Below are 25,994 nucleotides of genomic sequence, written 5' to 3' on the forward strand. Positions count from 1 at the left end.
AGGATCACTCACAAGAGTCCACAATATATGACTACACACTCGAGGAAACATCAAATGAAGACTTACAAGATGAAACAATAGAAATGACAGAGAGGAGTGAAACAAACATGGAAGATTGCAGTGTCAATGAATGGCAATCGCCATTAGAGCAACAGAGAAAGAACAAAGAAATCCGAAATACACAAAAGAGACACAGAAAAGAAAATACAACTTCTGACCTTTATTGATCCACAGAAAAAATCGAAAAGTATGGAGCACAGGATAAAACTACAAAGAATAACGACACAAAATGATAATCTAATACTTAACCGCACAAACATACTGAGGTTGATGCACGTGATACCGAACATAAATGAAATATCAACAAAAGACATTCACACCATACAGGTCTTGGATGATACAACAACGGATCAATAAAAAATAAGCCAATTTTCAGACAACTAGGATTTGAGCTATCATTTTCTGATCAAAGAAGTAAAGATGTGAGAAAACGAAGAGACACCCCTGATAAACAAGAGATGATGTACCCAAAGTATCTGGAGATTAACAATCCAGAAGAGGCACAGGGTCGATCAAAGGAGCCCAATCAAATAAGGAGAACGACTGACAGAAGAAGAAAAGAGGAAGAACACCCGATAAAGTGGCAAGATTCTTACATCAAACAAGGAATATGGAGAAAACTTAACGACTCAAGATCGAGTGACCGGGAGATCTATAGCCAACAATGGTAACAATTAAATAATGAGAGGATGCCAACACCCGTGGACACAGACATTTATTCAGAGACACATAAAAAGATCTACATAACTGTGACATAGTCTGTATACAGGAATCATGGTTAGCGGCCCAACCAATATGCGACGGATACATGGTGCTTATGAACCCAGCAATACAAAGGAAAAAGGGCCGTCCATCGGCAGGTCTTTTAACCATGATCAAAAGTGCAACAAACATTGAAATAATTGAGTCGGAAAATTTGCTTCCCTGGGTGCAAATAATGACAATTAAAATCAAGAGAACCTAGACCGGGAAAACTGACTTCACCAACTGTCTAATGAAAGCTCTAGTATGGTGTATAGTTAACGTATATTGGAATCCAACAGCCATAACAGAAGAAAGCTTTATAGACACTGTTTTTTCAGCAATTGATTGTGCAAAAGTCAAATATACCGACATAGAATTTATTATTAGTGGAGATTTAAACATACACCTATGTGACAACAACGGTGATGAAATAGAAGAACATATCCTGCAATCGCGAGCAAAAAAATGAATCAGAGAAACAGCAAATAGGGACATGTTCAGATCAGACGGCCACGACACAGCGACAGGCCGTCACATCGAAACCTGGGCCAATGGCAAGACAACCGCAATAATTGAGTACATCCTCATGACCAAAGGAATATATGATGAGTTTAACAACTCCATCAACCTCAAAAACCCTAATAGTGACCATTATATCTTGAAAAGAACATGGAATGTTGAAACCATGAATAAGGAACCCAGTCTTTTACCTCGCTTAGAAATAAACAATGGAATGAATAGATTAAGGATCTGCCAGAATAAGATAGGAAAATTGCCAAGCATAATGTCAAACTCAACGCTTGAATGAACTATAAATGGCTTCTTCTACCGTTCAGAAAAGATACAAAAACAAATCAACAAGCGTTAAAGAAACATTTGCACGTGTATAACCCAAAAGTTGCACAAAAGAAGAAGGAACTGAGGCAGACAATAAAATGGATAAAAAAAATCCAGGCGACAAATACAGAAAACTGAAAGGGGTAAAACAACAACACAAGAACTGGATGAAAAACAACAAAGCAATGATACTACAAGAAGATGCAGAGAGAATGCTACAAGCAATGAAAAACCATAATACGGGGCAATTATGGTCTCTGATAAACTGTCATACCCATACCCAAGATGCTATGACCGCCAATGTACCTGAGGCAAGCGGATAAAATACTTTCCTGAATTATATGGCCAAAATCAACAGAACAAAGAGAACGAATTGTAGCAAAAAAATCTTTCATGGCAATTCACGTGGGACTTAGAAGATATAAAAGATGCAATAAAGAAACTGAATACATCCAGAGCCCAGGCCCTGATGGTCTATCCAACATGATAATTAAACAGAACCCTGGCTCCTGGAGCTCAATATGCGACTGCATATTTAAGCTCATACAGAACACCCAAAACATACCAGAAACATGGCAGCAAGCTACAACAATTCCAATATTCAAAAAGGGGCTAACTGAAGAGCCAAGAAACTACGGCCCATTGGCTTTATTGGACCAACTTGGGAAAATATTTGCGAAAATCCTACTGGGGCGCTTGAACAACTGGGCAACAAAAGAAAAGAAATATGCCATGAGACAAACAGGATTTGTAAAAACAATAGGGACTAACATCAACCTTTTCATCCTAAATTTATTAAAGCATGAAGCCATAATATCCAGAACACAGATTTATGCAGCGTTTATAGACCTAAAATTAGTTTTTGATTCAGTAAATAGAAATCATCTGTGGAAGAAACTAAGTGCCTGGGAATGCCCGCGTAACATCCTGGAACCGATCAAGCTACTGTACCATAATACCACAATAAGAATCAGAATGTCCAAGGAAGGCTCACTTTCAGATCAGATAAAGACATGTAAGGGCCAAAACCAGGGTTGTCCGTTGGGTGCCACCCTGTTTCACCTATATACAGCAGACTTAGAAACAATCATCTATACACCGCAGATTACCCTCCGAAACTGAACAGCACAACAATGTGCATCATGTACGCAGATGACATCGTAGTATTAGCAAAAACCCCAAGAGGGCTGCAGATTGCCCTACAGAATCAAGAGCAGTACATGACGAAAAACCAGCTCGAAATAAATGTTCAGAAAACAAAAATCATGACAATGATAGACAAAATAAAAAGAAAGGGCCAGCGACCTCATTCTATATCGGAAAGGAAAAAATCTAAGAAGTAAAAAAGGCCAAACACCTTGGAGTTTGGCTAACCCAATCACCGACAGAGAAAGAATGGTCACAGCTTCTCTGAGACAAATCACTATCATTAACCCGTCAAGCGAAAATGATTCATCAGAAATACGGAAAATTTTCATTGACACCCGTAATAACATTCTACAGACAAAAAGTGATTGCAATCCTAACATATGGCGCGGAAGCAATGCTAAACATAGAAAACGCCATCTGGCAACAAAAAGAAGGCAAGTTCTGGAGGAACGTTCTAAGATTACCAGCATCATTCCCCATGCCACGTATTCGAACTGAACTAGCCTTACAATCACTGAACTCTATTGTTGTCTGGAAACAAATGGATCTATATAGGAAGATAATGAGTGACACATACGCACCACTGATAGAAATCTTACGATCAAAGATTAACGGAAAGAAAGAACAACGTTGGAAATATGGAAAAGAGTAATTGAAGCAAAATGTGAAGCAGAATGTATCTCCAGAGACATGCTCCTCAACAAACCACAAAAAGCGAAAAGGAGACTGATAGAGAATGACTGGATACGGATGAATGAGACCAAATCCGAATATCTACAGGACATCGCGTGCAAACTGGATGTCAGACCAATTAATAAATTGCCAGCGTATTTAAAGTAATTCCCTTCACCGAAGATCAGAAACACCTTTATGAAAATGAGGCTAAACATTCTTCCCACACGTGAAATCATGGCTGCCAGGAGAAAAATCACAGCTAATGAAAAATATTGCAGGTTTTGTAATGACGAAGAGTCAACTGAAAGCCTGCACCATGATGATGATGATATACCCAGCATTAAGCGGGAATAGAAATCTTTCTAGAGGATGGTTTATGTAGAATCAAACGTCGTTCTCTCCAGAATATCGGAGGCCCCGAATTATAGCAGGAAACGAGAAAAAATTGATATATGCGGTAGTTTCCTTTTGGAATAACATCATGGGGAACTGTCAAACTGGATGAGAAAGAAGAAGGAAAAGAACTGATGATACATAACAGCCGCTAACGGGTTTAATCGCTAAAATGGTTTAATAAGTTTGGTGGAATACACAAAGTGACATTTAAGTCAATCCAATAAGGTTTGTTAAGTAAACGGAAGCATTTTAAATTAAAAACATTTTTTTTAAAAAAGATAAAAGTTGTGAACACCAGGAGGAAATGGATGGGCACAGCGGTTAGGAGTTTAGCGTAAAGAAGTGTATGGGGATGGAGCTTTCATTAAGACGCAACACAAAAATCTCAGAAAAAGGAAAGTCAAACATGTTGCAAATTTTTCAGGGAATCACTAAAATTGGCAATTTGCACTGCAGACATCAATGTGGGCTATCTTTCAAAGATTGATAGGCTAGTCCACTCTTTAGAAATGCCCCTATGAAAAAGCACAAGGGGACAAGTCGCCCCAGTGAGGATACCAGGCTTGCATTTCATCTAATCGCATTTTGGGACCATAGGAATGACTCATTTCTTTATATTTGACAAATATGTCTGATAACAGAGTTGAATGCTTGAATCACGAAGTACATAATGCACACTTGGCTTGGTGCTCATTTATTTTTTTGCAACACTTGCCCTAACAAAATGTTTGTGACATGAACATATATACTGATTCGGACATACATAGTATTTGAATGTGAGGGTAAAATGGCAGCAAAATCAGTTCATTAGGGTTTTTGAGTCGTCCAGCGTATGCTGATTTTTAGCTAAGTCTCATGGTAAAATGGCATGGGCACATGCTCAGTCTAGTTATCTAGACTTTCTAAGAGAAATCTATCAGAATGATAAACATGCATGTGTAACATTAGCACCACTGCCCGGGCCTGACACTTGCATACACGTAAACGTCACGTGAAAGATCACAGTAAAACACAAATGCACCTTACACCAGAAACAGTAATTATCCATCCACTCCCACGTGCAAACAAATACAATGTCAACCCAGAGCATGCAGAAAAAAGTTACATTCTGATATTAACCCACCACAACACAGTGGGCTTCATTACGAGGTTTGCCGGTAAGGCAAAAACGATGCCGGTATGCTAATACCGGCATCGTTTACCGTCCCGTCGCATTCCGCCCCGCAAACCCGGTATTAGCGGCACCCTAAATAACGGTGCCACTAATGAAACGCAGGGACCATGAAAGTAATGTGCCTGTGACACACTGGCTGCATGTGGACATGCATACTTGTTTTGTCGGAAGTGCCCCACTGTACACCATCACACATCAAATGTACATGCAGAAAAAGAAGTATGTCCAGCCAATGATTTTCTTGCACACATCGGGTGTATTTTCCAGACACGTGATAATGTCAACATAATCCCCCCAAAACCCCCAGTAAACTCCCTCACCCACCCTACAAACCCCAAAAATACCCAAGTAAACTCCCTCACCCACCCTACAAACCCCAAAAATACCCAAGTAAACTCCCTCACCCACCCTACAAACCCCAAATGTCCCCATATGTACAACAAACACTGGTCCCTTGACCAACGTACATTTTCCAAATGTCATTGTCTGCCCACTCTATTTCTTTGCTATTTTGGGATCTGGGGGGTGCCATGGTCAAGCGCTGTGCACTCCTCCGCATCAACCGCACGGGGCTCGATTGGGCCGAGGTAGAAGGGGTTGTGGCAGTGGAGGTTTCGATGGTCAGTCCCATGCCTGCCCCAAGGTGTGGGGGCTGCATATGAGGCAGGTTTGCAAGCAGGGCCTGCTTAAGTGCCCCCAGACACTCCCTCATGGCACTTGCGGATGCCTCAACAGCAGCAGTGTTGGCTGCGATGGCTGTGGCAATGGCCCTCATGGAGTCATTTCCATCTGATATTTGTTGCTGCATCAGTTTGAGCATCGACTCCAGTCGTGCCTCAACCCTTGACAGGCGAGCCTCGAAGGAGTCGTTAGCTGCAGGAGTGCTGGTGACCGGGGTGGTGGTAGGCAGGGTGGTGGTCGGCAGGGTGGTGGTCGGCAGGTTGGGGGATGGTACCTGCTTGGGGCCCACGTCCAGGGCACAGTCCTCCTCAAAGAGGCCTATGTCTGAGTCTCCAAGGTCCAAGTCGTGGAGGCAGGGATCTCCAATGCTCTCGGCCTCTGTAGGGGGGGTAGGCTGAAAAGAGCCACAGGGGGAGAGAGGGAGGTGATGACCCTGGGACCTTGGCCCTACAGTCAGGTGAATGGTGTGTGTCGCCGGGAGAAACAACCCCCTATACACTCGTTAATTTGTTCTAAGACAAAACAAGGTTTTAAAAAAACATTTTGATGTGAAAATCACAGTTAACTGATATTCAATTCAAAATACAAGAGATTATTTCAACTTTATTCATATAAAGTTGAGACAAAAAATGTTTTTGAGAGAGAAACAACCACTCGATAGTGACATCAAAACTAAGTTTTTTATTTTTGGTCACAATACAGTGCCTCTAAAAAATTATTTACTAAAAGACAACAATACATGTACACTATAGCTGTGGTAAAGTGGAATCAACACACCAGATCGACAGATTAATATCAGTGGGATAAGAGCATGGAAAACAAGAATAATGAGGACCCAGTGGGTGAGCACTCAATGACCAACATCAACTGGTAGAGGATAGAGCATTTTTAGGTAGAACTAGCTCTATCATGTGAGAAAAACCTATGATATTTCTTAGGTTTCATTTTGTGAAAGTCGACATATGTTTCGGCTATTAACACCAAAAGAAATAAGGCAATGCACAAAAAACGTTGTCTGTTGGTGCAGGTGTAGCCGTCTTCAGGACAAAGGAGAAACGAGGTGTTATGATGATTTGACAGTGTTGAGTACTTCATAAACATCGTGCTGTGTCATTAGAAAAGGCACGAAACCCACGTTGTTGTTCCCGAATGGTCTTTTATAGGATCAAGGAAAGAGTTTGGAACTTTTTAGAGTTAATTGGTTTTAGTGCGCCGTTGTAAACACAGAAAAACGTTTTCAAGCCTTTAAAATTTCTTGAACGTAGGCACGTTTGGGATGGTAACTATAATTGCAGCTACGTGGCTTGGACGTGACCTCTAAGTGAAAGTCAGCAAGGCTTCGCCTACACGAGCGCGCCGATGCTGTGCTTTCAAACGCGTCTGGAGCCCGGGACGTCCCTGGTGTTACTGGCAACAAAGCCAGTGGAGCCCTGAAGCCGTGTCAATTAGCTGCTCGGAGCCTGCGTGGGGGGGTAGGCTGGTAATGGGGCTTGGGGTGGGTGTGCCTCCATGATGTCACCCTCATTCTCCACCTCTGTATCCACAACATCCGCGGTGGCTGGCGGAGCGGGAATGGAAACACCTCCCACTGTTGTGGGTGGCTGCTGCTGCACTGTGGCTGCAGGTGTTTCCTGCAGGGTTACTGCCCGGTGTGGCACACTGCCTGTTGCTCTGGGCAGTTTCTTGGACCGGGGGTGCCGGTGGCCCTGGTCCCTTGCTGTGCAGTGGATGAACTTGCACCACTGTCCTGCATTCCATCTTCCTCATCGGTGCCTGGGGGATAGAAGAGATGCAGGTCATCAGTGATGGTCTCACATGGCAGCTATAACGTATTGCGCTGTGATATGTTCATACATTCATGCATCAATTTATTTCAGGGGTGTGGCATTTGGTGTTCTGAGGGGGCATGTGGGCAATCAATGCATGGCTGGTGGCATGGCATTGGTATGGTGTCTGTGTGGTGAGTTCCATGGGCACGGTTGGGTCATGTTGCACTTGTGTTGGGATTGGGATTGGCACTCAGCATGCGTGTGTTGCAGGGTGTGGCACACATTCTTGACTGGATATGTTGATGTGGGCCTGGGACATGCATTGCCTTGCCTAGTCTCATTTCCACATCACTTGTGCCACATCATGGTTTGGCCTACATGGATGTGATGGGTCACTCACCTTCTTCTGTGGATGATGCGGCGACCACCTCCTGGTCTCCGATTCCCTCTATGGATTCAGGATCTATAAAGGTACTGGTGGTCTCCTCCCACGCCGTCAACTTCACTGGGGAGTGTGGGCCCCAGCCTGTCGCCATTGCGGCCCTCCTGTTCTCCGCCAGGATCTTCCTCACCCTGAGGCGGAGGTCATCCCACTGCTTCCGACAGTCGCACACACTCCTTGGGGTGGTTCCCACTGCCGACATCCTCTATGCAACCTCCTGCCAGACTTCTTTTTTCCTGGTTTGGTCCGCATGCTGGGCCAGGGTGTCAGTGAGCATACTTAGCTCAGCGTCTGAAAAACGCTGTTTTCGCTTCCTGGGGGTCGCCTTCCTGGTAGCCTTGGACATCCTGCTTCTAATCTGCCACAGAACAACACAAAAGAACTGGTGGTTGTGGAGGATGGCAATGGATTGTGTTTTTAAAGATAGCCGCTGGCCCATTTCCCGTTCCTGCGCGATAACGTAATTTCTGGGTCTGTTTTTTGCGAACACGGTAATACCGTGCCGGTATTTAGGGGTTGGTATGAGGCGGTAACGCTATGGGCGGGCCCCGCAATGCCAGTATAGGGGGGTTGGTGACCCTTTACCGGCATGGCAGTATTGCCACTACCGGCATGGGGGAATGTGCGTGCTCGCGCACTCGTAATCACCCGCTGTTAGCGGGTTCATACAAGCACGGACCGGCTCATTCCGGCATGCCGGTAATGAACCCGCTTTTACCAGGCAACTCGTAATGAGGGCCAGTGTCTCTCAGAGTAGTAATTACATTTCCACCCCTGGAATAATGAACCTCAATAACACGTGAAACATTATGAAATAAAAACATTAAAAAATGAATGGACTTGGGTAACATAGGACAAACGCAAGCGTATAAACACACCCATTTACATGTGAACATCAGCACAACATGCTGCGACCCAAGCACATGCAAATGAAAGGCTTGGTTCTCTTATATGCTGACATCAGGTGGGTACCGAGGATGATGGCGCTTTAAGGGGCAATAGCTCTGGGCAGGTGTGGTGAAAAACCTACAAATGAGGTGAGAAATCTGCCCTGGAATCAGTGTGACAAGCAAAGAATAGTTGTACCAGAACTGGCAAACTAGCCCTCCCCCTTGACTGGGATGAAGTCACTAGCTTTAATGAACTGTGACCAGTACATCTGGATATCCCTTATCATCGGAACAGTATACTATCAGGCCTCAAATGTCATGATGCTTCCTGAAAGCACTCTGATGCATATCTTCAGCCGGCAAATATGTGAACCCATAAGGCTAACCACCACAAAGTTGTCTCTCTTTGCGGGTTGGGGAATTTAACGCCTGCTTTTTGCAGGCGTTAAAAAACCAACCCGCAAAGGGACCAAGAAGCTAATTACGGTACCGCAATTTGCGGTACCCTAATTAGCGCCTTCCCCATTCCCATAGATCCCTATGGGGCAAAAATGGGAATGGGGAAGGGCAATGGTGGAAGGGGGAATTACCGCCCCGCCAACATTGGAATAGGGCAGTAATTCCCCTTTCCACAAAGGCGGTGCCGGTATTTTACCGGCATGAACCATGGCGCCAATAGCGCCATGGTTCACCGCCATCCGTGTAATGAGGCCCAGTGTCTCCATTCCTGAAATGTAACCTTGGTCAGGAGCTACTTATCCAACAAGCAGCCCTCACCCCCGGCCCCCAAAGCATGGGGGCACATATGTGCATAATCCTGGGGGCAGATGGCTGATCATCTACCCCCAGGGAAGGGGGCCAAAAAAAACCAAAGAAAAAAAACGTGATGGGAAGGTGGGAGGGGTTTTGGGGGCCCTAGCCACCAGGGATTTATTCGGAAATGGTGTCCTTGGAAAGGGGAGATTCTCCCCTTTCCAAGGACACCCTGTGTGACAGCATTGCTTCCCGCGGATCGGGCGCAGGGCCCTCAATGCGCGGGCAGCAATGCACACTAGACACCGGGGATGTCTTTGAATGCGGGGGGAGGTGGGGGCTACTTACAGTAAGCAGCCCTCGCCCCCCCTGATCCCCAAAGCTTGGGGGCATATATGTGTACAACCCTAGGGTAAGACGGCTGATCATCTGCCCCCAGGGAAGGGGGAAAAAAAAAATGAAAAGAAAATAAACGTGATTGGAAGAGGGGAGGGGGTTTCGGGGCCCTAGCCACCAGGGATTTGTTCGGAAATGGTGTTCTTGGAAGGGGAGATTCTCCCCTTTCCAAGGACACCCTGTGACACAGCATTGCTGCCCGCGGATCGGGCGCAGGGCGCTCGATGTGCGGGCAGTAATGCACACTAGACACCAGGGATGTCTTTGAATGCGGGGGGAGGTGGGGGCTGCTTACAGTAAGCAGCCCCTGCCCCCCCGTCCCCCAAAGCATGGGGGCACATATGTGTACAACCCTCGGGGCAGATGGCTGATCATCTGCCCCCAGGGAAGGGGGCAAAATAAAAAACGAAAAGCACAAAAACAAAAGGGAATTTTGGGTGGGGGGGCCACTAGCCACCAGGGATATATTTTACAGAAAAGGGGGGTGGCCCTCTCCTCCTCACCCCAAGGGGAAATGGGGGCACACCTTGTAGCCCTCCCTATGGGCAGATATCTGCTCCTAGGAAGGGGCATCTGACCCCAGGGAGGGCTGCATGAGATGGCCCCCTCTTATCTGCCCCCAGGGAGGGCCGAATGAGAAGCCCCCCCTGCATTTGGTGTGGGGGGTTAGAGGGTCACCCCCCATTACATTAGAAAATTATCTGGCGGTTTAGGGTGCCCCTCAGCCCGCCCTAAAGTGTAGAGTACCTTTTCCATTTTTTTCTTTGTTTACGAAACTTGCTTTGGCGCAGAGGGGCACATTGGTGTGCCAATCCGGCGCCAGGTGCCCACATCTTACTGCCCCACCCACTGGGGGGCCTGTCCCACCATTTTTGGGGGCCCTCTCCCCCTACCCCAAATGGAGGGGGGGTGTACCCCTTGCAGCCGTTTGTAGGAGGCCCAGGGAGGCCTGCATGAGGTGCCCCTGCCACCCATTTGGGGTGGGGGGGCCCCCAAAAATGGTGGGACAGCCCCCCCCAGTGGGTTGGGCAGTAAGGTTTGGGCACCCTGGTGCCACATTGGCACATCAATGTGCCTCTCTGCACCAAGAGGAGTTGGGTTATCAAAGGAAAAAAGTGAAAATGCTGGAACGCTTTTTAGGGGGGGCTGTGGGGCACCCCAAAGGGTGGGGGAATTTTCTAATGGGATGGGGCGTTGACCCCCTGCCCCCCCACCCACAAAGGAGTGGGTGCCATGTCATGCAGCCCTCCCTAGGACCAGATATCTGCTCCTAGGAACGGACGCCTGAACCCAGGGTGGAGTGCAGGACAGCCCCCCACCTTATCTGCCCCTGCAGAGGGCTACATGAGATGGGCTGCCCCTCCAGTTGGGGTGGGGGTGGAGCGGTGCACCTCCCTTCACATTAGAAAATTCCACAGCGGTGTAGGGGGCCCCTCCGCCCCCGCTAAAGGGCAGCCTGCCATTTTGAATTATTTTCTTTGGTTACTATACTTGCCTTGGCGCAGAGGGGCACATTGGTGTGCCAATCTGGCACCGGGGTGCCCAAACCTTACTGCCCCACCCACTGGGGGGGGCAGTCACACCATTTTTGGTGGCCCTCCCGCCCACCCCAAATGGAGGGGGGGGTGTACCTCACGCAGCCGTTTGGCCAATGGAGGTCTGCATGAGGTGCCCCTGCCACCCATTTGGGGTGAGGGGGGAAAGGGCCCCCAAAAATGGTGGGACAGGCCACCCAGTGGGTGGGGCAGTAAGGTTTGGGCACCCCGGGCCCTGATTGGCACACCAATGTGCCCCTCTGGGCCAAGGGGAGTTGGGTTACCAAAGGAAAAAAGGGAAAATGGTGGAACGCATTTTAGGGGGGCTGTGGGGCACCCCAAAAGGACAGGGAATTTTCTAATGGGATGGGGCGTTGACCTCCTCACCCCCCACCCACAATGGAGTGGGTGCCATGTCATGCAGCCCTCCCTGGGACCAGATATCTGCTCCTAGGAAGGGGCGCCTGAGGCCAGGGAGGAGTGCAGGACAGCCACCCCCCTTATCTGCCCCCAGGGAGGGCTACATTTTGCTGCTGTGACCGTAGGTAACACATGTTTTTTGTTTTGTTCACAGCTTTTTCTACCCGAGCAGCTGCAATGTTATGTGAGTACTGTTTTTTTATTATTCTATGGTTAGGGCCCACTGTCACTGGGGTGTGCTGAATTGTTGGTGGTGTGGGTGGGAACGGCCCGTCTGGGCACATCACCTCCAATTGTCCTGGAGTTGCGGCTGGACTGCATTACAGCTTTTCCCTTCGGGGAGGTATTGGCACACTGCCGAGACTCTTTGGTGGGGAGAAGCTGTAACGCAGGGCGGCCAGAACTCCAGCAAAGTCAGTGGTAATATCCCTGGCCTTGGGCACCCTTCTCCCATGTGGGTCTTTGCCGGGGGTTCTGGGTCATAAATTCTACGCCGATTTGCATAAGTCAGACCACTGTGTATTCCCACGGGTGTCCTCTTTTGGGAAATGCATGGGGTTCCCTGTTTTCCTTGCTGGCTTTAACACCCTAGGCCCAAATCTGTAGGTTGCCCACATGAACAAAATGGTCAGTGGCGAAAGGCTTGGGATTACCAGTGGGTTACCCTTTTCCTTTTGCGCCCCTGGTAGGTGCACCCACACATGTGAGGTACCGTTTTCATCGGGACATGTGTGGGGACGCGAGAAGTTAGGCCATGTGTTGTTGGCAGTGTGTTTCAGTGGGTGGCCAGAGCGAAATGTCTGAGAATTGTCTTAATTTCCAGCCAATTTCAGAGACATTTCCCTGTGTCCACTCACCGAAACACGTCGCCAACAACAGATGTCATACCTTCTGGCATTCCCATAGGTGTCCTGATGAAAAAGGTACCTCACATGTGTGGGTGCACCTACTGGTGGCGCAAAAGGAAAAGGGTAACCTGCTGGTAACCCCAAGCCTTTTGCCACAGCACAATTTGTTCATGTGGGCAACCTACAGATTTGGGCCTACGGTGTCGAAGCCAGCAAGGAAAACAGGGAACCCCATGCATTTCCCAAAAGAGGACACCCGTGGGAATGCACAGAGGTCTGACTTGCGCGAAGCAGCCCAGAATTTAGTACCCAGATCCCCAGACAAAGTGAACATTGTGTTTTTTTTCCCACCAAATATCATAATTTGTTGGGGATTGTGGCTAATAAAAACTGGTGCAATTTTCACAAAGCAGACCTCTATGGATTCCCACCGGTGTCCTCTTTTGGGAAATGCATGGGGTTCCCTGTTTTCCTTGCTGGCTTCAACACCTTAGGCCCAAATCTGTAGGTTGCCCACATGAACATAATGGGCAGTGGCGAAAGGCTTGGGGTTACCAGTGGGTTACCGTTTTCCTTTTGTGCCCCCGGTAGGTGCACCCACACATGTGAGGTACCGTTTTCATCGGGACACCTGTGGTAACGTAGGACGGTAGGCCATGTGTTGTTGGCGGTGTGTTTCGATGGGTGAGATGAGCAAATGTGCGGAAAATGCATTTTTTCCCACATTTCAGACTTTGCGGGGGTGTCTGGGTAATAAATTCTGTGCCGATTTGCACAAATCATACCTCTGCGGATTCCCACAGGTGTCCTCTTTTTGTTAATCCATGGGGTTCCCTGTTTTCCTTGGTGGCTTGGACACCCGCGGCCCATATCTGTATGTTGTGCTTCTCTGGCGAAAGTGTGAAATTCAGGTGTCAAAACAGACTTGGGGTTACCTGTGTTTTAGGCTTTCCCCTTGGCGCCCAGGTAGGTGCACCCACACACGTGAGGTACCGTTTTCATCGGGACACCTGTGGCAATGCGGGACAGTAGGCCATGTGTTGTTGGCGGCGTGTTTCGATGGGTGAGCCGAGCGAAATATGCGGAAAATGCTTTTATTTTTCCCACATTTCAAACTTTGCGGGGGTGTCTGGGTAATAAATTCTGGGCCGATTTGCACAAATCATACCTCTGCGGATTCCCACGGGTGTCCTCTTTTCAGGAATGCATGGGGTTCCCTGTTTTCCTTGGTGGCTTGGACACCCGAGGCCCATATCTGTATGATGTGAGAGTGAAATTCAGGTGTGAAAACAAACTTGGGGTTACTTGTGTTTCAGGCTTTCCCCTTGGCGCCCAGATAGGTGCACCCACACATGTGAGGTACTGTTTTCATCGGGACAACTGTGGGAACGCGGGACGGTAGGCCATGTGTTGTTGGCGGCGGGTTTCGTTGGGTGAGCTGAGTGAAATGTGCAGAAAATGCGTTTTTTTCCCACATTTCGGACTTTGCAGGGGTGTCTGGGTAATAAATTCTGGGCTGATTTGCGGAAATCATACCTCTGCGGATTCCCACAGGTGTCCTCTTTTCGGGAATGCATGGGGTTCCCTGTTTTCCTTGGTGGCTTGGACACCCGAGGCCCATATCTGTATGATGTGAGTGTGTGAAATTCAGGTGTGGGGTTACTTGTGTTTTAGGCTTTCTCAGTTGCCTTAAGTGGCACTACAAAATGAGACGGGGCTCATCAAGGGGGCGTGGCCTAATAGCAGGGGTCCTGCTGGCCCGTTAGGCCACGCCCCCTTGACGAGCCTGGCTCAATGTGCTACTGGCACCCCTGCCAGGCAGCCTTTTGTAGAGATCAGCACCCTCTCCCCATTGGGGAGAGGGTGCTGATCGCTGCATTTATTTTCTAGAGGCTGGCCTGGCAGGGGACAGCGCCTCGCCTATTCAGCCTTAATGGCGGCACTGCCCCTCGCCAGCTGGGGAGGGGCTGCGTCACCATTAAGGCTGAAAGGGTGAGGCCACTGGAAGCTGAAGCCTTTTTCCTAAATACTGAAACTCCCGTGAATGCACGGGAGCTTCAGGATTAAGAAAGGAAGGCCTCTGCTTCCAGCAGCCTCATGTTTTCTCCATAATGGTGGCGCCGGCCCACGGGCATCTCTTATTTAAAGTGATGCCTCGCAGTTGCGGCGCCACCATTATGGCTGAAAGGCATTTTTTTCTTAAGCCTGAAGCTCTTGCACATGAGCGAGAGCTTCAGGATTTAGAAAAAAAGCCATTTCGTATAGTGGCCAGGGCTGCCAGGGGAGATTAGTGGGCCCCGGCAGGGCCCCGCCTCAAAACGAGATTTCAGAGCCTGCTAGGGCCGAGCCCTGACAGGCCCCGGCCCACTTAAAGCCCTGGGCTTTCCCCTTGGCGCCCAGGTAGGTGCACCCACACATGTGAGGTACCGTTTTCATCGGAACACCTGTGGGAACGCAGGAAGGTATAACATTTGTCGTGTTTGTGTGATTCTCATAACGTTTTAACCCATTTGCTCGTGCCCTTTGTCACACAACCCTTTCATTTCCAAAATGTGACCTACATTTATTCACTGCTTTAGGCACCATACACTTTTGTAACCTGCACAAGTCACCTACCCTTGAAAAGGTCTGCCTGTGCTCTTTCAAAAAATGTATGCTTGCCGTTCCTCACCACATTGGTTTTCCCGATTTACACATGCTAAGTGCATCTGATCAGGCCGTGAGCATAAAACTCCTGTGTACCATGGCTCAGTGTTTGGCTTGTGGTATTGCTTGTTTTGTAAAACACTACAAAAAATGTGTGCTTTCCTAACTGCAAGAGTCGCGGGGAATGAAGCAGAACATTGCTTTTCTCAAAATTCATAGAAGCCATTGCCGTACCAAGCCAACCATGTCCAATACATACCTTTATTTCGTTTATTTTCCTGCTTTTACCCCAATTTATGTCATTTTCTCCTACCTAGTTGTTGCCTGACCTATGCAAATCACCCCTTCCTAAACTTGGAATTGTGTCTACATTTCAGAAATATATCCCTTTCTGTCCTCCAATTCGGCTTTCCTACCCTTTTCTTCCATTCCCTCCATGCATGTCCAATTGGAAAAAATGGCCAAAATCGCCTACCTCTCACAAAACAGTTGATAAGTACATCAAAATATTTTCTTTTTATTTCCAATCAACCTATTCCTGAAAGCCAGGAAATCGTGGAATTCAGCACATCAAACCATTTGTTCCTAGCTCTTACAAGGAAAAAACCAGTCTTCTTTGTTCATCATTGTATTGGCATTTTTTGAAAAAAACCCAGATCTTCGCCCTTTTTGCTTATTTTCTCTCACCCCCTACAGCAACCTAGGATTTCTGGGTGCCGTTACAACCGCCTAAATGTGGGAAAAAAAAGGAGCCAAACTTTGCCGAGATATCTCATGTAACAAAAAGTTACAAGGCATTGAATGGCCAAATACCGAAATCACCAAAAAAGGCCCTGGCACTGTGGGGAAATACCCATGGCACTTAAAGGGTTAAAGTCTACACCGAAGGGGGAAGTTGAATTCATGGGGTCTAGCAGTTTCTGCCATGTGTAATTCCAGACCCCCGGCAAACGATGCAAGGGTACTGAGATGGCATTACCTGGTATGAGAATCCAGAATGGCCACTGTTCATTCTGCATCAGCGAATAAAGACCTAAACCAAGAAAGGTTGGCTAAGGACTATAATGAAGTCCCAGAGACTATGCGTGGCTGTTTACCAATCAAGGTGAAGCCCATGACCCAGAAAGAGACAGAAGCACTAACAACGCTGTTCCTAAAGTGCCAAATTAGAAAATACTGGTACATGTTGCTGAATCTGCACCACAGACATTCCAAGAATATAGAACGTTGAAAATAGAAGTTTTGAGTAGTCTGTTAAAACGTCAGCCATCACAGGGTTTAAATTTCACAGAGGAATATGCTAAACTAGTCTTTTTGTATTGCCAAGCAGGAACATTAAAACAAGCAGCAAATCTAGTAACTGCCAAGCCCGTAGACCACATTATTTCAGCTGTAGCATAGTACTAATGACTTTGGAAGAATGAAAGAATTTGCATCTCAATAAGGCGCTGCCTTCACCAATAAACATAAGTGTCTGAAAGATAGGGAATCAGAACTAAACTTAATTTAAGGTAAGTAGCTAGTCTTTGATAACACCTCTCAACAAATGCATTTGGAATGTATAATATAAGTTCAATAAAGTAACCCTGTTCCAAACAAAAGTGTGTATGGTCATTTTTCTCAACCTCTGGAGTTGCCTTGTCGTGGTGGCTGGGCTTAACTGCAGTTTCACTTTTGAAGCAGCAGGACCAAAGAAAAACGGACAAGTGAGGTTATAAATCTGCCCTGGAGTCAGTGTGGCAAGCAACAGCATGGCCTATGTCTTTGATTGAGCCCAGCAAAGTGCCAGTTACTCCATGGCCCATGCTGACATGAACAACAAGCCCACAACCTTGGACTTGCGCGGTGCCAGGGAATGCATCCACAGCCCTTCACTTGGGGGCACACACGGACATGCTCTCACCTTCACCTGGGCTGCATGCACACTTTATGGCAGAGGACTTTAGAGCCTAACCCCAGAATCTTCTGGTTTTTAAGAGCCACTGAAGGATGTCACAGGAAACTGGATTATAAAACACCTTAAATGTCCCTGACAGAGCTACTAGAAGCAGTAGTACTTCTACAGCCAATTTCCCCTCAGTTCACCCATCAGAATCAGTGTGGCAAGCAAAGAATAGTTGTACCTGAATTGGCAAACTAGCCCTCCCCCTTGACTGGGATGAAGTCACTAGCCTTAATTAACTGTGACCAGTATATCTGGATATCCCTTATCAACGGAAAAGTCTACTATTTGGCCCATTGAAAAAGTATTTCATGGTCTAAATGGTAGTGCTAGTAGGGTTAGCAAAAAGGCCAGGTGGCTTGGTCCTGCCTGACTTTGCCCTCTCACACACACTTCACAGGAGTCACATACCTCACTATGTCAGAATACATGGTTTTCCAGTGCACAGTTCTTTGGATGTTGTCTAAAGTCTCAAAGTACAGTGGCTGGCCAGCCAAAAAGAATGTCATGATGCTTCCTGAAAGCACTCTGATGCATATCTTCCGCCGGCAAATATGTGAACCCATAAGGCTAACCAATACAAAGTTGTCTCTTGGGTTCTTAAACCTCCTATTCCCAAATTTCTTGTTGCAGCCGTAATGGAGTGACTTTCACGTAAAGCTGCCTTTGGACACAAAGTGCCCAGAAGGTATCATTGGTTCTGCTCGACTTTTAGACTGCCCTGAAATTGATGTGATAAGGAGTCCACTATACCATTCTTTCTTCCCGGCGTGAACATAAATGGTCTTGTCAAAGGCTTGGAGGTTAATGTTTTGGCACAATACAGATTCCGGTAATCAGTAAAGATGGTCACAGAATACAAAGTTCCTAGAAGACAGTGTCTCCATTCCTGAAATGTAACCTTGGTCAGGAGCTACTTATCCAACATGATGTAATTAGCCTCGGCTGCAGTTTGCATTTATTTTAAAAAGCAGAAGGATGCAACAGACTTCATTACTGTGTGTCTTCAAGAGATCATCCTGTCCACCCGAAGTCAAGGCATCTATTTAGACTAAAATGGTGGCTTATTACAGTATTGGTGCAGAACAGAATGGTTACTTCTGGAATCCAAATGGGGTATCCACTTTGCCAGGCCAACAAAACTTCAGACCTTTTTCAAAAGCCTGGTTATGGAGGATAGCAGTCTGGAAGTCTTGATGAACTAGCGATTGAAGTTGGCGAATACAAAAATCTTTATATATCTTCCACACGCACCACAGAAGACCAATCAGTGCCTGACTTAGCCTTTCGTTCATCCATTTACACTTGTGACAAAAAAAAAACACAAACATTCCACTACCCTGGCATGAAACTGGCATCTGCTGATGAAAAGGAGAAAGTGAGGGTGTGAGTTCTGCAAGAGAGGAGAGGAGGTGGAGGAGGAATTCCTAGAGAGGAAGGAGAGGATATGGAACAAGAAAAACACTTAGATGAAGGTTAGAGAGGAGGAACACCTAAAGAGAGGATGATGAGATGACAGTAGGGGTAGAGGAAGAAATGAAGGCATAGAAGAGAGAACTGGAGAGAGGAAGGCAGGAGGCGAAAAGGAGGGATGAGAAAGTAGAGACTTTTACAATCTCAGAAAGAAAGCTGCCTCTAAGCCGGTTAAAATAAAGACAGACGAAGGAACAGGAAATTGACAAGAGAAAACAGGTGGTGTTGTAGTTTACACCAAGATAATGTCCATTAAAGTCTTCCTTGAAAGGGGACGTTGAATTTCCTGGGGTCTAGCACTTTCTTTCATGTGTAATTCCAGACACTCGTCAAACGATGCAAGGGTACTGAGATGGCATTACCTGGTATGAGAATCCAGAATGGCAACTGTTCATTCTGCATTAGTGAATAAAGACCTGAACCAAGAAAGGTTGGCTAAGGACTATAATAAAGTCCCAGAGACTATGCGTGGCTGTTTACCAATCAATGTGAAGCCCCTGACCCAGAAAGAAACAGAAGCATTGACAACCCTGTTCCAAAAGTGCCAAATTAGAAAACACTTGTACATGTTGTTGAATCTGCACTACAGACATTTCAAGAATATAGAACATTGAAAATATAAGTTTTGAGTGGTCTGTTAACACTTCAGCCGTCACAGGATTTACATTTCACAGAGGAATATGGTAAAATAGTCTTTTTGTATTGCCACGCAGGAACATTAAAACAAACAGCAAAGATAGTAACGTCCAAGCCTGAAAACCACATTATTTCAGCTGTAGCATAGTTCCAATGAAAACATGTGCATCTCAATAAGGCACTGCCCTCACCAATAAACATAAGTGTCTGAAAGATAGGGAGTCGAAACTGAACTTCATTTAAGGTAAGTAGCTAGTCTTTGTTAACACTGCTACAAATGCCTAGAGTGGAAGGAGAGGATATGGAACAGAAAAAACCCTTAGATGAAGTTTGGAGAGAAGGAACATGGAAACAGAGGTTGATGAGATGACAGAAGGGGTATAGGAAGAAACAAAGGCACAGAATTCAGAACCGGAGGCAGGAAGCCAGGACGAGAAAAGGAGGGATGAAAACGGAGTGCTTTTTACAATCTATGCAAGAATTATACCTCTAAGCCGGTGAAACTGAAACTGGACCAAGGAACAGAAGACATTGACAAGAGGAGGATTGAGGAGGTGACCTAGTGTACCCCAAGAGAATGTCCATTAAAGTCTTCACAGAAGGGGGAAGTTGAATTTCCTGAAGTATAGCAGTTTCTGACATGTATTTCCAGACCCCCGTCAAATGATGCAAGGGTACTGACATAGTGTTACCTGGTAGGAGAATCCAGAAGGCCCACTGTTCATTCTGCATCATCGAAATAAAGACCTGGTCAAGAAAGGTTGGCTAAGGACTATAGTGAAGACTCTGAGACTATGCCTGGCTGTTTACCAATGAAGGTGAAGGCCCTGACCCAGAAGGAGACACGAGCTCTGACAACCCTGTTTCTAAATTGCCAAATTAGAAACCACTGGTACATGTTGCTGAATCTGCACCACAGACATTCCAAGAATATAGAAAGTTGAAAATAAAAGTTTTGAGTAATCTGTTAATACTTCAGCCTTTACAGGATACAAAATCCACATGGGAATATGGTAAACTAATGCTTTTGTATTGCCAAGCATGAACGTAAAAACAAGCAGCAAAGCTGGTAACTGCCAAGCCTGAAGACCTCCTTATTTCAGCTGTGGCATAGTTGCAATGAAAAAATGTGCATCGCAAGAAGGCGCTGCCTTCACCAATAAACATAAGTGTCTGAAAGTTAGGAAATCAGAAACTTCATTTAAGGTAAGTATTTAGTCTTTGTTAACACCTGTATACAAATGCATTTGGAATGTCAAATATAAGTTCTATAAAGTAGTCCTGTGGCAAGCAAAAATGTGTACTGTCATTTTTCCCAACCTCAGGAGTTACCTTGTCGTGGTGGTTGGGCTTAACTGTGGTTTCATTCTTGAAACAGCAGGACCAAAGAATCCCTCTTAGTAACAATCAGAAGGATTTGCTGTGAAAATCAGCTGGTTATGGAGGAGAACTGTTGTTTTCCCTTGGAAACCTCATACCTTTCAAAGTTATCTGTACTCTTGCTACTGGCAGTGGATTCAGCTTGCTTAGTTGGCAAGATATAAGCGAATGTATTTTTACAATGTATGCATTTCCCAGATCTGAAGCAAACCTTTGGGCACTTCACAAATCTTTTCCCTTCAAGAGCCTTAATGATTCTGAAAAACCTATAAGCAAGCACCTGTCTGCAATCCTGGATCCTCTACCAGACTATGTAAAGGTAACTTCCTCCTGTGAGGACATACAAGCTGATGGGCTTTTATTTAGCTGCTCCTTCCTGTATGCTGAGGATACAGTCATTTCCTTTTGTGCAGATATGCCTTCAGTGGTGAGCCACATTGCCTACATCTGACTTTTCCTCTGTTGTTTCAAAAGGAAGTCTCTGCTGGAAGGTCCTCCCTCATTTCACTGCCAGCACCCCTTTCCTCATGCCAGCTCTTAGTCTGTTGCTAACAAAAGTTGCTTCCAGCTTTGAAAGTTTCCCACATGCCTTGCTTTCTCATTTGGTTATCTCAATGGTGTCTGACTACCTAATTACTAATTTACACATCCCTAAGGATTTCTTGAGCACTATGTTCATTCCATTTGTGAATGTTGAGGATCCCCAGGGGGTAGGGATATGATGTGTGTTGAGACATTCCTCATAATGGTGCATGGTGGCAATGAACGTGTAGGGAGGTAACTAAAAATATGGCAGGAATCTGAGGAATTATTTGAATACATGAAGCGTCATTTATCATGTGAACAAAGCCCAAACAGTTTTATTTTTTTTATTTTCAATCCTAGTAGACATTGGATAGTGAAAACCCACTTATTGGCTTTTGTAATACTTGTCCCAGCCCTGGGTGCTCTGCTGTCCAAGCATGCGCAGGAAGACTGCTGAGATATCGCTTTGAGGAGCTCTCTGGGGTACTGGGTGAAGGCCACTAGGCCCTTCATCTTGGATCCACTCACTTTGGACTAGACAAGACAATGGGTTCTTATTCATTTCTGGAGACACATCAGGAGGTGGATGCTGGATATCGTCAGACCAGAGCGACCAAACCCAAAGACCATGTAATGAGATTCTAGATCCACTGTTCAAGCACTGGTCCTATCCCACCTGGATGGGGCCAATGCACACCTTGAAGGTCTTCCGTCGTCCTCCCTTGTGCCCCTGAGAAGGATCCTACACACAGCTGCGTTCCTCATCAAAGGTCTACGCAGATACGACTATATCACCCCAGCTCTCATCGACCTTCACTGGCTCCCACTGCACTCATGAATTGCCTTCAAGTTTTGCTGCATCATCTATAAGGCAGTCACCCTGAAGTCACCCACCTACCTTGCAGAGAAACTCAGCATCTCTGGTGAACAGCACACCACCAGAAGCCAGGACACGTGCAGACTTGAAATCCGTTGCTGCAAAAATCGAAAGGACCAGAAAACAAGCCTTCTCTGCCTACGCCACAGGACAATGGAACCTCCTCCCCATCAGCATCAGACTTGCCCCCATGCTCCTACAATTCAGAAAATAACTCAAGACCCACCTATGCAAGGAATCTCTCTGCCTTAACACCTAGGCCATCACATGGCCCCTCGGGCTATCTGACTCGCTAGATGCCAACCACCACTCTCCTCCCTGCCACCCGGTACACCTGTATCCCAGCACCTGCTGTATATCTGTTCTGTTGTTACCTCTGAAAAGCATGCCGTTATGCATCTACACTGTTGTATACCTCTGTAAAGTGCTACGTTATGTATCTGTATTGTTCTATACCTCTGTAAAGCACGCTGTTGCTTTTCGAAGCTAGGTCCGTGCGCAATAAACACACTAATAATAATTATAATAATAGTGAGAGGGATCCCAATGGAAACTTAGGACAGACTAAAGAGATAAACAATAATAGTAATTGTGACGTAATGGGGTGGGAAAGATCAAACGGAAATAATGCATAATGACAGGGGCCAGTGGGATGTAAGGGAAAGGCAAGTTGGAGGTGGGCTGGTATTCATTTTGCAAACTGACTAAATGTCTAGCTTTGTCGATTCTCGATCAGACTAAGTCTCTCATTTGATTTTTTGTGTTGACACATTTCTGGTAGAACTGAAAATACTGAGTAACAGTAGCATGTCTTAATCTCTCTTTACGCTGTATGGTTTTACCACACTCATTGGGTTTGTCATCACATTCATGACCATTCTTGAACTGTGTTACATACAACAGGTACACCACTTGCAAGACCTGCATGTTCATCAATTATCATAAATATGCCTAATGGTGTGGCACAGCAACTCTGTGGTAGTATGTGATCATGTGTCACTAATCAGTATAGAAAGAACTTTTAATCCTTGGACTTCAATTAAAACAGCATGCTGTGAGGAGCCAGGAATGAGACACGGACACAGAGGATTCATGGTGGTTGTTATAGACTTTTATTGAAATGTAAAAGGGGTTGGAAAATGCAGCAGTGTCCCTAATCTAGGAGGCATTTCCCTACCTCAACCAAAACTAAGGGTCTGTCAAGTGTCAAGTTAGCCGAAACAAAAATGTCCTGTGTCTGAAATCCTATCCTAGACGTCACATTCTAAAACGATCTAAGGTGTAAAAGGGGTATTATCTTTTGTTCAAAAAGTGCACAAATGTTCAAGTTCAACAAAAGGTATAAATTCAACAAAGGTTTCCAATGATCAATGTTCACTGTTCCAAAGGGAATGGATGACCCCCTTACCCAGAATTCCCTCCACCAAAGCAAAAGTTCAAAGAATAGCCAAGTTCTAATGATCAAGAGGATAACTCCCTCCTTGTGTTGCAACTCACTCCATCGGAAATGACTTCCTTCCCCAAGATTCCACACTCAATGCAACTCCAAGATAACACAACCTGGGTGCAGGTCCCAGACCAACTAAACACCTGCTATACTCCCCTGCAAGGTTCTCTTTTACAATTTCTCATGGGTGTGAATCCCCGCTCTTCTCCTGATATACTCTACTGCCAGGACTTTACAATGAAATCTCTCTTCTCACTCAAATGCCTGCTATACTCCCCTGCCAGGTTCTCTTTTACAATTGGGTCTGAATCCTCGCTCTTCACCCGGTATACTCTCTTGCCAGGATTTTACAATACACTCTTTCTTTGTCATTCAGCAAAAGGGGGCATGGGTATTCCCCCAGTTATTTTATGGCAATGTACTGTGATGATGAAGATGACACTGATCACAATGGGGATTACTTGTTCCCCCACATTTTGCAACCAATTCACTCTTTCAGGGTCGCTTTGCCTCCTTCTCCTCTCTGGGCTTAGCAACCACTTCTGAATTCTTTCAAACAACTCGCACTTGTAAGGGTACTTGCATCGGTGTTCACTGGCGTCTAGTGGCTTTCCCCAGTCAGTGGGATGAAGCGTTTGTGCCCCTTGCATTGCAACAAAGCCCGTCCTGGCTCCCAGTACCCGCCACAACTTCCTTCTTTGGGTGCTTCTCTGGTTGACCGGCAGTGCTGTTTTACCGGCCGGTTCACAGCTTGCCTCTTCACTTCTTCTCGCACAGGGAGCACTCTGCAGCCACGGCTTTCAGTTACGCCTACTTCCTGGTCTGCCCGACCGCCACGGCTGGGGTAAGCTTCCTCTCTCACCACCTCCAAATGTCTGCCCTTGGGGGTTCGCCTAGAGGTTGCAATACCATCAGCTCTGCATTGCACGCTTTTTCTCCTGTCAGCCTCCAAGCTGACACTTGGAAAGGGAAGGTCCTTCCATCTTCTCAAAGCAGCTGTTTTAAACTCCTACCTCCAGGCTGGAAGGTGTCCTGGACTCTTCCTCGTTTCAGTACATGTTGTGTCCAAGATGTAAAATGTTCAAGTTCTCTCAGCAGCTTTTGTATGGTGTGGACGGGGTTTATCACAATATGTAATTAAGGCAAGGGGAATGGAGTGGGTATCCCTAAAAGAAAAGGGGAATGCCATGTCTCATTTGATGAGGCCCATTGGATCAGGTTGTTCTATTTCTGAATTGATCACAATGCCTGGGAAGAGCCTTCTATGATTGACTAAACAGCATCAAACAGATTCCAGACATATTACAAAGTGGGCATTTGTATCATTGCCAGTCTTCAGGGTAATTGCAATGCTGGTGCTATTTCCAGTACAAAGAAATGCAGACCACAGAAATACTCAAACTTCTCATTTTTTCCAGACTGCAAAGTATTCAACAACACAGGGGTCTGTTGGGATGTCTTGAAATCTCTTTAAAAAGAATATTGCCTGCCTAAATAATCTTTGGTTAATGGAGTACTGCTGGCTGTTTGTTCATTCCCAAATGCTTTATAATTAGGCAAGACTTCTTTTAACGGTTTCTAGACACTACAAAGACCAGAGAGGAGGAGGGGCACTAAAAAGAAGCCAGTTATTATTTAAATATAAGGTGTAAAAAACTATTAGCTGAATACATTTGTAAATTTGTAAATGTAAATGTAAATTCTATCAGGTTTTAAAATCTCAACGCACAACAGAAGCAGGCTCTCTGCCAAAAGGAATGTGGCCTGCGCTAAAAATAGATCGCAGAGCTCATGCAGTGTTGCGTCACCGAGTAGCTCTGGCAGAGCACACTAAGTGGCACACCAGCTGTTGGCTGTTGGCTGTCTGTCAAAAAGCCCATGCAGGCTAAGGCTCAATGCACACAATGCAGAATTAAGGAAAACAGGGTTTAAGGGGAATTACTGGACCAGATAAAAATATGAAGAGAATGACTGAAAATAGGGAGACCATGACGGGAACATGTTTTTATATATAAATGTTCATAATGTAGCAAAATGATGAAAACAGGAGCTATAGTGTATTCTTGCATAGGCTAGTAGTATGTTAAGTAGTATGTCCTAAATGGAAATCTAACCATGAAGGAAGGAAGACTGCAGCACTCCTTGTAGGGAAGAAGGACCATTTTGGATGGAGCCATGCCCATATCCAGAGATGCCACTACAGCAAGTTAAGAGTATATAAGCTCCTATCTGGCTCCAGTCTGCAGGAGCCAGAAAAGGAAGAGGGACAGAAGGCAGTTCGGGGAGCAGAGTTCTTTGC

The sequence above is a fragment of the Ambystoma mexicanum genome, chromosome 4q (assembly GCF_040938575.1).
Source record: "Ambystoma mexicanum isolate Mex_15411 chromosome 4q, UKY_AmexF1_1, whole genome shotgun sequence".
NCBI classification, from domain to species: Eukaryota; Metazoa; Chordata; class Amphibia; order Caudata; family Ambystomatidae; genus Ambystoma; species Ambystoma mexicanum.